We start from the raw sequence: 14514 nt of genomic DNA on the forward strand, positions 1-14514 counted from the left end.
CATTCGGGAAGACCGTGGTTCAAATCCATGACCGGCTGTCAGTAATTAGATTCTGCGCGATTTCCTTCAGTCGCTTAAGGAAAATGCCGGGATGGTTCCTTCGTAAACGACTCGGACGATTACCTCCCCCAACCCGACCTGTGCTTTGTTTCTAATCACATCGCCTTCGACTGGACGTTAAACCCTAATTTTCTTTCTCATCCGGAAAAATGCACTCGAAAGAGAAAAAACGAAAATCTTGTGCAATTAAGCGTTCGAAGATCTGCAGATTAACAGACTTTGATAAAATGCTAATCTCTCTCTCTCTCTCTCTCTCTCTCTCTCTCTCTCTCTCTCTGGTCCGTAGCGGTGTTTCGGCGACAGTTGGACATGATCTCCCCCCGCCCCCCCCCCCCACCCGCTCTGTGACGCTGCTGGTTTGATGTACCATTTTCGGTGTGATCACAACTGAATAGAATAAGTTAGGGTGTAGGAGGGAACGCGAGATTGGCTGCCTAAGTAGGGAAAACTAACGTTGTCGAATTGCGATTGTGGTGCGAGGAAACTTAACGTCGTGGGATGCCCCAAAAGAGTGTGTGATGGTGTTTCAACAGATCTCATGGTGACAAATGACATTTCTAAATTTACGTGCAAACATTCAGGTTATTAATTCGCACTTGTATTATGCACTTAAAATGTTGTTGCAATTTTATGTCTGTGTTCTTTCCAATCGTGCTATAATCACCAAATGAAAAACATCATATATACATTCTTCCATAAAAATGTTATGGTACACTACGACTGAGTCCCCACAAATGTATTGTTGCTTCATAAAATGCTCAGCTACGTTACTGGGAAATTTTCATTCCACATTTCAAAGATCACCACCTTTCTCTTGGTCAGTACTAAAACTGGTTCTTCCTGGTACTGTCGCCAAACAACATTTCTTACAGAGGAAGAGAGAACCATCCAAATTAACACTTGGATTAAATCTGGACTTCCATAGCTTCTCCGCTTACAGCACTCTACCTGCGGTGCAAGCAGTAAGTAACCACTGTATGTCCAGGGTTCCAGCAATAAGGAAAATTCGGGTAACGATCTGGTGATACTCCAGAAGGAAGGCTAGATGGAATGCGACAAAAAGGGAGAAGAAATCGGCCGTGTCCTTTACAGAGAAAATATTGCCGCATTCGGCTTTACCAATGCAGCAAAACCGCAGGAGAAACAAATCTGTATGATGTAATGGGAACTGGAATCCTGCTCTTCTCGAGTGTGAATTGCTGGTTGAGTGTCGTAGCTTATCGATACTCCCGCAGCCGGAGCCTCGAGTGGCGCATTGAACATAGATACCAATGAAGAACTCCAGGCCACTGACCAATGAAGACCGCGAGGGCAGTGTTATAAGCGGCGGTTTTCTGGGTTCTAGTTAAAGATTACTTTAGTTGCTAGCTGGTGCTGAATGTTACAGCGAGTTGTTGATAGCTTTACCAGAAAAAATTCGGACCTTTGCTTACAGCTAGCCACGACTGCCAGTTGTCAACAGTCTAGCATTTCTTCACTCACGAGCTGAGTGCAATACATTTATTTAAAGTGCACTTGTGTCAAGTAATCTTTTGCTTGCCTGTCCAGATTCCTAGGGCGACAGGTCCTTTGGCCGCCTTCCGCCCATCTATCCTTAGCAGGGAGAACGTAACATATGACTCTTTGGAACATAACGGTTACCGACCCTCAGCATAACAAGGGTGTTGACATAGAGATTGCTAATGGATATGTTCCCTTAATAAAAGTGGCTCAATTTTCTCTAGTATACTTTAATAGTCGTGGACCTTAAGTCTAGCGAACTAATTAAACCTAACTAACCCAAGGACATCACACACATCCATGCCCGAGACTGTAGCGCCTAGAACCGCACAGCCACTCCGGCCGGCTGCGAACGAAGGTCTCTAAGCTACCTCGGACACATGTTAGTATTCACGACCGTTAATGGTGTACTTCTGGGTGTACAGCCGAATTGTTGTTTCCATTTTTGGTCAATATATCAACGATGACTGTCTTTTTCAGGTGCTGCGATTTGTGCTATTGTGAATACTCGCTGCCTGGACTCCAATCAGACTGTCAACTGTTGTTGGTCTTGCGCTGCTGTTTATAGTTGATTGCAGGTTCAATTCCCGATTCCCACTAGGCCCTGCGATGCTCTTTCCTTTTGCAGAGCCCCCGGAAATATTCCATTAAAGGCAGAATCCCTCGGCGTTCCCCAGCCCTGAGTGCGATGAGATCTGAATGAACTGAGTGCCGGAAGCTAAAGCCTTGTTTAAAGGAAACATCTGCCCTTGCTTGTATTTCCTACATCTTTATTGCGATGGACTGTTTTAATAACGCTGTTGCAGAAACTTAGAGTTTGCGCCACGATACTAGTCTCATCCTTCACTGTCACTGCAACTACTGTCATCTGTTAAGTGCGTAAGAAAGAGCGAATATTGCCCGCATCTCGTGGTCGTGCGGTACCGTTCTCGCTTCCCACGCCCGGGTTCCCGGGTTCGATTCCCGGCGGGGTCAGGGATTTTCTCTGCCTCGTGATGGCTGGGTGTTGTGTGCTGTCCTTAGGTTAGTTAGGTTTAAGTAGTTCTAAGTTCTAGGAGACTTATAACCACAGCAGTTGAGTCCCATAGTGCTCAGAGCCATTTGAACCAAAGAGCGAATAGATGGGTGTGAGTATACGGAAGGTATGTACTTCCCTAAAGAGGAGATGTCCTTGACTATTATTAATTCCCCTCATTTTCGTAAACGTTTCCTATCCTACAAACATAAGGGTATTGTGGATTCCTCAAATCTCCCCACCCCTATCTAGTACGCAATTTTGGAATACTGAGCGAGAATCCAATTAAATCTTCGACCGCCATAGCCCATAATTTTCCTCAGTTCTGCGAATGGCTAGGATCGAATCAAAGACGTTTAAATAAGTGTTTAACGATGGAAACTTCATATGATTAAGACCTTATGATGATAAAGTAACGATACTGCATGCCACAAATTGTAAATGTTTGTTGAGTGCCAAGAAGATAGTGCTGGCAAATTTCACAGATAAATGAGCAGCAAGAGGACAGCTGTTAAGCATACGCGCAGTTGATTGTGAAACAGGTACGAGGTTGCAACGAACGTGGCGAAATGAAGAGAGCTGAAGGGAAGCAGGGGCTTGCAACAGATCGGCTTTGCGCCTTGTCTACGCTGTATAGGCAGCGCGCATAGCAGAGATGTGGTCCATGGTTGCCGACCATCGTAGGCTGTAGACAGACCCTCCATTCATACTCTTCTAACATATCTTAAAAACACTCATTGAAACGATCAACATCTTTATCATTCGAAAATGATTTACACACATCCGCGCGATTACGCTCTGCTCGGAGATATCCGGTTCGGTTCCTGGTTGTAAAACAAAATTTTAGTACCAGAATTTGGCAGGCAAGGAGAGAAGTAGTATCGTGCAGTTCGTGACTTTGTGCCATCCTGGATAAAATTTCAAACCCCTCCGCAGTGGCTCGGGAAGTAAAATGAGTGTGTTGATGTGATTCGTCCGTCCGGATGAGGACGCTCAAGTTGGGCGGCTCCCTCGATGTTTTACGAGAAGTTATAACAACACTAGACTCTCTCTCTCTCTCTCTCTCTCTCTCTCTCTCTCTCTCTCTCTCTCTCTCTCTCTAGTCATCCACACTTAACAGATTCACATATGACACAACTCTCGTACTTAGGCGAAGGAAAGGTGCATTTGAGCGCCAAGGAAGAAATGTTTTCCAGTTGGGCATACGAATTTATTCCCCATCGTCTCCCAGTCAACACTTTCATACGACATTACATGTATACCTGGAGTGACCAACTGAATTACTGACGGAATTAGCTAATGCCTACGCTCCGGTAGTCTTCAGAGCGGAGCACCTTCACAGCCGAAACGTCTAGTGAAAACCGCCGACAGACGCTTTTGTTTGGCAATACTCGTTGCACATAGCCTCATGTGTGCGAGTGCACTTCTAAACATACGACTGGCAGTATGAGCCCCCGTTGATATTTAAATATTGTCTATCGTGCCTTCTTTGTCGTCCACACACGGTCGCTCGTTTAAACTGTCGTATTTCATTGCAGAATTCCCTAGATTCGATGGACTTACTTGCTAGCAGTGAAGTCTAGCGACCGTCGCTCTTTCCTCTTCCCTTCTTTTCGTCGAGAAATTTGATGAATTCGATATCAGTTAGTCACGCGCGTTCTCGAAGACATTTCTGCAATCACATTGCTACTTGTATTTCAAAACAAAGGAGTACTTGATCGAACTGGAACTATTGAGCTACGTGGTCAAGTTGTTATCCTCACACATTGAGACTATAATTTGATCTGTCGAGTAATATCCGATTCCTTTCAGGAAGTACTAAATGATACCAGCGCGAGCTCAAAGCGTTTTGGAAAAAAATTATCGTCACGAAGTGTCATCTGCACCGGGAAATCGTTTCATCAGATAGGCATTGTCAGGTGGAAAGCCTACTATTGGAAAAGGGAAAGTTAGAATAACTGTTCTGTAGTAAGTTAGACGATTTGAGAATAGGTAATTCAGCCTATTATTGCGTTACTCTGCGTACTGATTTCACGTGGGTATACTGGCGGGAAATATAGCCCTTACTACTGTGTAGAAAACTGGGTTCTACTGGAAAAATAGAATGCTTTCCCAGTTTTACAAAAATCGGAGGATGAAAATTTAATATCGGTAATATCGGAACTAAAATCAGAAAACGAGTTAGTGTGTTCATTGTCAGCATCTGTTTAATATGTATACTGAAGAATTACTAGATAGCATGGAAGAAAAACAAGGCAAATTAAAGTCAGTAATGGGAAGAGATTGCGTAAGATTTGCTGACTATGTAATGTTTGTTGCAGAGTCAGAAAAAGAAATAAAATGTTGCAGGTCATGGCTTTTGTACTAAAGAAAAAAATTGTAAGAAAATCGGAGGAGGCGGGGCGTCGGTTACCAGAGCATGGAACAACTAGCTAGCTGCAGATAATGCTTAACGAACGAACTTGGCGAGTGTTATTAGAAGATAAGAAGTTCCATTTTACTCTCTCGAAAATTTGAAGGGTGTAGTTCTTGTGTGTATTCTTTGCTTTTTTAACTTGTTATCCTGTGTTCTTTATAGAGTAGATGCTAGAAAGTACACGGAGACGCTGAGTTTTTTCGGTGCTCGTTTCCCAATGCTGTGGTCGGATTACTAGTAGGGGGTTGATTACCAGTACTGAACTATAGCCGGCCGCGGTGGTCTCGCGGTTAAGGCGCTCAGTCCGGAACCGCGCGACTGCTACGGTCGCAGGTTCGAATCCTGCCTCGGGCATGGATGTGTGTGATGTCCTTAGGTTAGTTAGGTTTAAGTAGTTCTAAGTTCTAGGGGACTGATGACCACAGATGTTAAGTCCATAGTGCTCAGAGCCATTTGAACTGAACTATATTAACCGCGTCTCACTTGTCAGAGTGAGGCTGGCTACCCTTATTTCGAATGACTGATGGTGTAACCTAGCAGAGAATTAATCGAGGCCTGGCGGCAAACGTTTTGTAGACAGTCTACGAAACGATACGTCACGTGATTTTTCTCGTGCACCCCACGCCGCCGAGCGTGCGTCGACTCACCGCGGCCGCAAGTGGGATTTCGTGAGATGCTACAGAATCTCCTTGAACGTCACGGGTGAGAACATTTCAGTACGTGCGAGGGAGGAACGTATTGGCTGACTCATATTCAGAACTTAAGCTTTCGTAATTGAAATACTAAACATTTATTTGTCCTACAACGCCTCTCTTGTAGCGTCTGCCACTTGGTTGAAAATCTCCATATTATGAAATGTGCCGCTCTTCGCTGGATCTTTTCTGTCTCCTCTATTCCCAGACTGTCGAGAAATAGTCAAGAATCGGGCGATTTTGTAAGCCACTTCTTTCGTAGGTGAATTAAATTTTTGCGATAGTCGTAAGTCACCTGCACGACATCTGTTTTTCATACAGTTTTTATTACGTGGCTATTATACTTAAGGCCACTTCGGACAGTTACTTCTATTTTACAATGGTTATTGTTTTCAGTGCTTTGCCGCAAATACTGTAACAATACTGGTTTTCTTTGTTTATTTGCTTCAACTGCTAACCCCTTCGCCAAGCGTTGATCCTCCGCAGATTTCTGCTTTCCTCTAGAGTCTTCTGCCGTTGCAGCCTTCCTATAGCCAACATCTTTGTTTGCGAATAGCCTCGCAGAGCCTGCAACGATACCACTACATCATTTATTTAAACAGTAAACTGTAACGGCTCTGTCACATATCATTTGGATACTCCTGAAATTACATCTATCGATTCTGTCTAGCTAGCAGCGACGTATTGAGTGCTGTCTGCAGGGGAGACCTGAATACAATGACAAATTTGGTTTGATATTCTGTACCCTCGTATTTTGTTTAACAAACGACTGTGCGGGACGCTATCGATTGCCTTCCTGATGTACACACTGGCTCCGGTTGTGCCTCTTCGTGGCATGCACGTCGAGGTCCTGAGACTTTACTGACAGTCTGATACTGTGCGGTTCAAAACCGTTCTCTTTTACGCGGTTTCCGTAAATCGCTTCAGACAAAGGCCATATCGGTTAGCTAACTTCACCGCTGCCAGTTTACTAAGCCATTTTATAAAGTTTTATTTTCCTTCCTCCCCCTACCCCCCCCCTTTCCCGCATCTACCGAGCGAGGCAGTGTGTCATCGCCATTATACACTAGTTTTCTACTCGTTTGTTTTATTTAAATAGTTCGTTTCTCCCGATCTCGTAAGAAGACAGCTTCAGTGCAATAAATAGTGATATTAAAAAAAAAAAAAAAAAAACGCGAGTGGGACGGGTCTTCAAAAGCATTTCCCCGTTCGTCCACCGACGAAATGGAAGCTCAGTTCAGCGATAGGTGATTAGTCGCAGCCTGATGACGTACTAGGGTAGCTAAAATGTGAGAACAAACTTTATCTACTACCCGGGAAAGGGTTACCGAATTATTAACTAAAGTCAGTAACCATTTATAAAAGAGATCTCAAGAAAACAATATTTGCTTATTAACTATGCCAAAGTAATATGCAATCATTATTATGTCGGTATTAACAAAAATAGTTGACGTTTACGATGTGAAGGAATTATTCTCGAACGTACACGAAAATGTAGGAGTGGATGTTCAAAGTGTGAAATTTACTCAGCCATAATCTGCTCACTTCCGTGTATGGCCGAGCTGCGTATGATAGTAATGCACATCACAATGAGCAACGCTACGTGCATAGACTAGCAATAGGATACACTTCAGTGTCAAGTCTTATTATATCTCTGAATGCGTGATCTGGAAACCATATGTTTATATGCGGTACGTAGTCGCTAGTGTTTGAACTGTACGGTTGTACTGTATTGAACTGGGGACCTAGAAACTACGGAGAGGCTTCGTCCCTGCCGTAGCCCTCAGTGGTACGCAATCCCACAACAGGCTACAGCAGTCCACCCACCCCACCACCGCCCCACTCCGAACCCTGGGTTATTGTGCTGTTCGACCCCCTAGTGGATCCACCCGGGAACGTCTCACACCAGACGAGTGTAACCCCAAATGTTTGTGTGGTAGAGTAATTATGTTGTACGCGTACGTGGAGACAGTGTTGGCGCAGCAATCGCCGACATTGTGTAAATGAGACAGAATAAGGGGAACCAGCCAGCATTCGCCGAGGCAGATGGAAATCCACCTTAAAGACCATCCACACACACTGGCCGGCGCACCGGGCCTCGACGCTAATCCGCCGGGCGAATTCGTGCCGGGGACCGGCACCCCATCCCGCCTGGAAAGCAGTGCGTTAGACCGCACGGCTAACCGGGCGGGCACAGTACGTTTACTCTCACAGGATGCGGTGCTTCATAAATGAAAACTTCCTTAGTCCAAACGATAGCAAGATTTGCCTGCTTGTTTTCACGCGTAGCCTGGCTGCAGAGGGGAAACAGGCTTGCAGATGTTGGTAAGTGACAAAGAAACTTTCGTGGAAGTGGCTAAGGATACGCAGACGATCGTCAGTTAATCACAGAAGTAAGCATTGCACTATGTATTCCTCCTCGTTGGAGTCTTCTTCCTGCCGAAAGTAAATCTCTGTCGGTACTGTACTGTCGCTTATGATTATTATGGAATGTCCGTGCTTCAGTCTTGCAGTTCGCACCCAACTTACCGGCAGACGTACAGGGCTATTACAAATGATTGAAGCGATTTCATAAATTCACTGTAGCTCCATTCATTGACATATGGTCACGACACACTGCAGATACGTAGAAAAACTCATAAAGTTTTGTTTGGCTGAAGCCGCACTTCAGGTTTCTGCCGCCAGAGCGCTCGAGAGCGCAGTGAGACAAAATGGCGACAGGAACCGAGAAAGCGTATGTCGTGCTTGAAATGCACTCACATCAGTCAGTCATAACAGTGCAACGACACTTCAGGACGAAGTTCAACAAAGATCCACCAACTGCTAACTCCATTCGGCGATGGTATGCGCAGTTTAAAGCTTGTGGATGCCTCTGTAAGGGGAAGACCGATGGATCGGTCGTGGTGGAGATCATGATCAGCAATTCATGTCATGGCCTCCACGCTCTCCCGACTTAACCTCATGCGATTTCTTTCTGTGGCGTTATGTGAAAGATTCAGTGTTTAAACCTCCTCTACCAAGAAACGTGCCAGAACTGCGAGCTCGCATCAACGATGCTTTCGAATTCATTGATGGGGACATGCTGCGCCGAGTGTGGGAGGAACTTGATTATCGGCTTGATGTCTGCCGAATCACTAAAGGGGCACATATCGAACATTTGTGAATGCCAAAAAAAACTTTTTGAGTTTTTGTATGTGTGTGCAAAGCATTGTGAAAATATCTCAAATAATAAAGTTGTTGTAGAGCTGTGAAATCGCTTCAATCATTTGTAATAACCCTGTAATTAACTTGTAGCTGCGCAGCCCACCCTGCCGCTGGGCTCCGTGCCAGGCAAAATTTAAGGCTACTGTTGTATCATTAACGTATCGTAACAGCCAAACAACAAAACAGGTTCCCTGTGTATGTGATTCGTAAAAACAGTAGACAATAGGCTATGACTTAAAACTTCATTTAATACAATTTGTAAGCTCTGTGAAACTATAGACGGTAAAACTCTGCGATACGCATCACAAGGGGTCAGAAGGAAAGCGAAAGTTAGACAGAGCAGCAGAAAAACCTGTCGCAAACATTTTGTCTGCGTGAAGTGTGGGTAATGTTAAAGCGTTCTGTCGATATTTGACCGTATAAACAAACCACAGAAGGCAATAATTAGTCAGTCTGGTAATCTCTAAATCCCTTCTATACCAGTATTCGAGGATAATAGATCACAACCGGAGCTACCATCTGATTCATTGCTAAAGTGCGCATCAGCATTCATGAAGCCACCCAATTCCGACGCGTGCGCCTTCGAGCGCGAGCGCGCATACAACGTACCGACTGCGCGATTCTCAGTATGGCGGGACTAGACAGTTTACCTACACTGCTTTATTCTCAGCACCCAATACACTCGACACAGAAGCGCCTGTAGATATTATTTCTGGAAACTCCCATATCGCTAGTGACGCATTTTTTCTTGTAAAAGCTTCTGTAAGACACTAAACACGACCGGTTTCTGCTCCTTACTGGTTTTCCGCGCCAATAGAACACAAATCTACTCCATACATCTTCACAGCACATACTCGAGACAAAACCACAGAGCACGAACGGATGGACAGAGAAAGCGTCTTCGGTGTTTGGTAAAGCAGAGAAGACTTTTAAACGACTTAGCGTGTCCCATTTCGTCAGTCGTGCTAGAATAACAGCGAAATAACCAAACACAAGTAGGGATATCTCAAATGGTGTCAGAACTTGTTGTGTTGCTACTTTGCGCGTGCCGAACATTCGCTCAGAATGCGTTTGCTTATATTAGGGTGAACGTAACGATAAAGTATAGTTCAGTCGGAGTAGCTCGCACGACGTAGTGAGCGGAGAACAGCTATCATTTGGGTAGCAGGTTTAGCAAGTAGAAGCCCATGCAAGCTGCTAATGAGGTTTCGGCCACTTCCATAGTGTGTTAGCTGAGGCACCAGCAGCAGTCGTTGAAGCCAGCCCCTCTTGCCTGTGTGGCGTCCCTTGCCGCTGAAACCCTCGGCATTCAGCTGCGGCCAGAGCCGCAATGGCAGACCGCCTTCTGTCTGGCCAGGCCATTAACAGAGTTTGATTCGAGTTCGTCATTCCTGGTAGGCTTTATACGGTCTGTTTTAATTTAAGCCATTCCCTGACACTCTACATATACTCACTTCAACAAATTAATAACTTATACCTGATCGCCTCTACTGGTGCACTCGCTACACAACGCTACCCACTCCTTATGAAGGCTCAGGTTCAGGCTGGACTTTCTCATGCGCCAAACCGAACGGCAGACGCCAAGTTGCTCCCTTCTAGTACAATGGAGCTTCCCTGCCAGCGATGCTAACTCGCTGGAGCAAAAAAAAAAAAAAAAAAAAAATGCGTAAGGGTAGATTCCATCTGTCCAAGACAGTATCGATGTCTGCACTCTTACAGAGGATATGATGAAAGATTCTGAGAGTGTCTACAGAGAAATTTTACAATGAGAATGAAACCTGGTAATGGTAGTCAAGGAAGGCAGGATTGATTACAATTGTGGACGGGGCCGCAATCGGTTACTATTGGTTCCCTTTTGCAATTACACAAGAAAAGTGTAATTCCAGACTCAGCAATGAACAAAGATATCACACGTTATTAATGAAAGAATAAACAGCTGTGTAATTAATAGTGCTTTCAGTGCGTTACAATTTACCAAAAGACCATAAAATACAGACACAGTAAATAATGTTTTAAAAACAAGCCAATGTGAACCCAGTTAGAATTTTAAGACAAGTAACCACAGTCACGGCTGAAGGCCTTTAACGCCAAGAACGGCAATTATAAAAATTTTTAACAAACATACTGTAAAACAGCAGTGCACTAGCAAGGTTACTTTAAAAAGACAGTCAACTGATCACCAAACGGCTGAGACAAAATGATAGTAAACGTGGTAGCACACGTGGTAACATCAAGAATGGCAATTATATAAAAAAAAATCAAAACATACAATGAAACAGCAAATACAACAATAAAACACAAGGGCCAGTCACAGGCGGTGCACCAGGAATCGACATCTGAGTAGCTACGGCTAAAAACACTTTCGGGAGCGATGAAATAGGCAGCCAAGGGTTGCATTCACTTCACAAGATGGTAACTCAGACAAGTGGCAGTCTGACGAATGACTAATGATGATCTTGCTGAGGCTACTTGATGTCCAATAAACCAAATGCAGAGATGTTAAAATACGCCAAAGCCGGCCTGGACTCCGTCTTCAGAATACTGTGCTTAGAGCGCCCGTAACGAGAAAGGAATCACTACCGCCAGAGTAGCAGAATCGCCAACCAACCTACAATCAAGAAAGCTGTCAAAACTACACGCCTCACCGGACAGCAGCGGCAAGGCGAGGAAACGTACACTGCCGTTACATACACTAACCCTCAGGGCAGGTAACTGGGGCATTGGCGGCCAAGAGGCAGGAAAAATACGGCTGGTTGAACTTAACAAATAGTAACAAACTGAACGCAATAAATAGTTATTAGAATTCCAGGAAAGCTAATCAGATCCGCGTTCCCCAAGCACTCCAGTCGCTGCTCATCGCCCCGGAAACACTACGAGCAGCAACACGAATCCAAGTCGCTGGAGAACCGCAAGATCTCACAATGGTGGAGGTTTCTCTACTTGAATCCAGTGTTCCTGCACTGCACGGACCTAGCTCCTCCTGAGTCCCCAACCGAACTATCCACTGACACGACCCGCAAGAACGACGACGTTGCCCCAAAGATAGGGCCACAGTTACTACATAATCGATAACCGCCGCTGCTGCCACTAGGAGACAGGCAACGCTTGCGAAACCAAGTGGCGCCAGTCAACACGAGACGAAGACAAACAACCGCAACCATGTCAACTAAACGATACGGTCTGGCCTCCAACAGAGGACGGAAACCTACCAACAGCACCAACACGAGCCGCAACACGGCTCAGAGAACAGCTCGATTTTGATCTTTAAATTTTCTAACTTCGTTTCACGTCATACAGGAGCAGCTCCGTTACCAAGCTCGCTACATGAAAACAACCAACTTCCTTCCACGTGTATCGAGATCGCAGTGTCCAGCTTTTTTCATGTGGTGTCCCTCCTTCCGGCTGTTGCCCGCGCGTATACCGAACTCGCTCGCTCGGCGACGTGCTTTCTCGGGGAACAATGCTTCCCAGCCCGGCAGGGGCGGCGCGAGTTTCCCGCCGGCCCCGCATTTGCATTGGAAATCTGCGCGGAAAAACTGGCATTAGTTCTGCCAGCCACGGCTATCAGAGCTTGACGGTCGCCTATCCTCCCCGCCGCTGACCGCCTGGGTTCCCCGCTACTACGCGCTCGGGGCGAGCCTTGCTGCTATTAAGGGCACCCACCTTATGTCTGTGGGCACCAGTGGTACTCGGTGCTCTCTCACATGGGCATCAGTCCATTCTTAGGGCAACATCGTCGCAAGCCAAACCAGCGTTTGCCATGCCGCTTCGGGATGTAGTACTCGCACAAGATTGTTGGCATTACTACGGAACCATTTTTCGTGGCGTATTACTGCACGACTCTATCAGCCTTGAAATTTTTCGTTACGTAGGGACGAACTCCATCAAAACCGATCGATTCAATGGCATCACCACTAGCAAATGTCGTGTGCGCGGTGTAATTCAAAATGAGTCTACCCACGTCACAAAATATTTCATCACCTCGCCTGTCCCGAAATTGCCCAGGAATTCCGCAGTTTTTGTCTGGTGGAGTCCAAGTACACGTCTGCAGTAAGCAAATCTCTCAGACTCTCAGTTTATAGTCGACGCATACACTTTTCACAGTTCGGCATCAGAAAACAGTCATAACTATTAAATCATGACAGATTTATTGTTATTTTTATTTATTAGTTACTACGTGTACATATGAACTTCCCACTAGAAAATGCGGCAGCTCGTGTTTCGCAATTGTTATTACTATTATTATTGCGAAACTCACTGAATTATTATAATTTTACCTTTTATGAACTGTTAGTCTACTTGAGCAGCACTGAAACCCAATACTGCACTATACTAATTAACTACTTAAGAAACCTCTCTAGCGACACCGATCATATAATTCCACTTCTACCTGAAGCCTCCGTCTTTACAGCGGAGCTGTCGACCATTATGAAATCATTTACTATGGAATCAGGAGTTGAAGCTCATCCTGATACTCTCGTTTTCCCAAAGCGTTTTACATAAATTACTAAATCCAAAATTCGACAAGCAGTCGAACAGATACGTTTTGGGTATGCTGGAGAACATCACAGAAGCGAGTAAGAATGACATAGACGTCGCTTTTCTGTGGATGAAAGGACATGGTGGAATGTGACCGTCATGTGACGTTCGTCATTCGTATGATGATGGGAACAATGTTAACCTGCACTTTTACACCGAATAAAAATTCTAGTTTCGAAAAGTTGTGATCAGGATAAGACCGATGTGGCCGATCTGAATCACATAATACTGGCGTGCACAAAGTAAAAGGAAGCTCAAGAAGTACCGTACAGAAAACTTGTTGCAAGGGGTTTTCACCTCCCTACAAGTGCTACTCCACAGGTGCGATGTGTAAGTAGTACCGTTCGATATCGGAATATGAAGATAGTAACTGTTCCGAAAGAACTGATACCAATTATGACCATGAAGCTTCTCTAGAAAGAAATGATAATTCAATGGGGACAGTTGAAAATGTGTGCCCCGACCGGGCTCGAACACGTGATCCCCTGCTTACACGGCAGACGCTCTATCCATCTGAGCCACCGAGGGCACAGAGGATAGGGCGACTGCAGGGACTTACCCCTTGCACGCTTCCCGCCATAACCACATTCCCAACTGTCCACAACCTACATTCGTAATGTTTGATTATCATTTCTTTCTGGAGAAGCTGCGTGGTCATCATTGGTATCTGTTCTTTCGGAACAGTTAATATCTTCATATAGTTAAAGGCTACTCGGCCATTGACCTCCTCCTGCGCGAATGCGCACGCTTTGCCCGAACTCTTACGGGAATCGTCACCTTAGTTGGCGCATGTAATGAGTGAATGGGGAAATTTCCTTTAGGAACATTACGAATGTAGGTTGTGGACAATTGGGAATGTAGTTCTCACGGGAAGCGTGCAAGGGATAAGTCCCTGCAGTAGCTCTATCCTCTGTGCCCTCGGTGGCTCAGATGGATAGAGCGTCTGCCATGTAAGCAGGAAATCCCGGGTTCGAGTCCCGGTCGGGGCCCACATTTTCAGCGGTCCCCATTGAGGTGTATCAACAATGCCTGGTGGCAGCTGAGGGTTTCGATTAATTATCATTTCTATATTGGAATATTAAAAGAGG

At 45.2% G+C, this 14514-nt stretch overlaps 1 protein-coding gene and 1 non-coding gene across 2 annotated transcripts in view; both read left to right on the top strand.

Annotated features, from left to right (window-relative positions):
- The window catches only part of LOC124796144, a 399330-nt gene that overhangs the window by 312990 nt on the left and 71826 nt on the right, over positions 1–14514 (top strand). The window lies entirely within an intron of this gene.
- Trnat-ugu lies at positions 14341–14415 on the top strand. The gene has a single exon. It is a non-coding gene; the product is annotated as a tRNA-Thr (tRNA).

The sequence above is a fragment of the Schistocerca piceifrons genome, chromosome 4 (assembly GCF_021461385.2).
Source record: "Schistocerca piceifrons isolate TAMUIC-IGC-003096 chromosome 4, iqSchPice1.1, whole genome shotgun sequence".
In the NCBI taxonomy this organism is placed as follows: Eukaryota; Metazoa; Arthropoda; class Insecta; order Orthoptera; family Acrididae; genus Schistocerca; species Schistocerca piceifrons.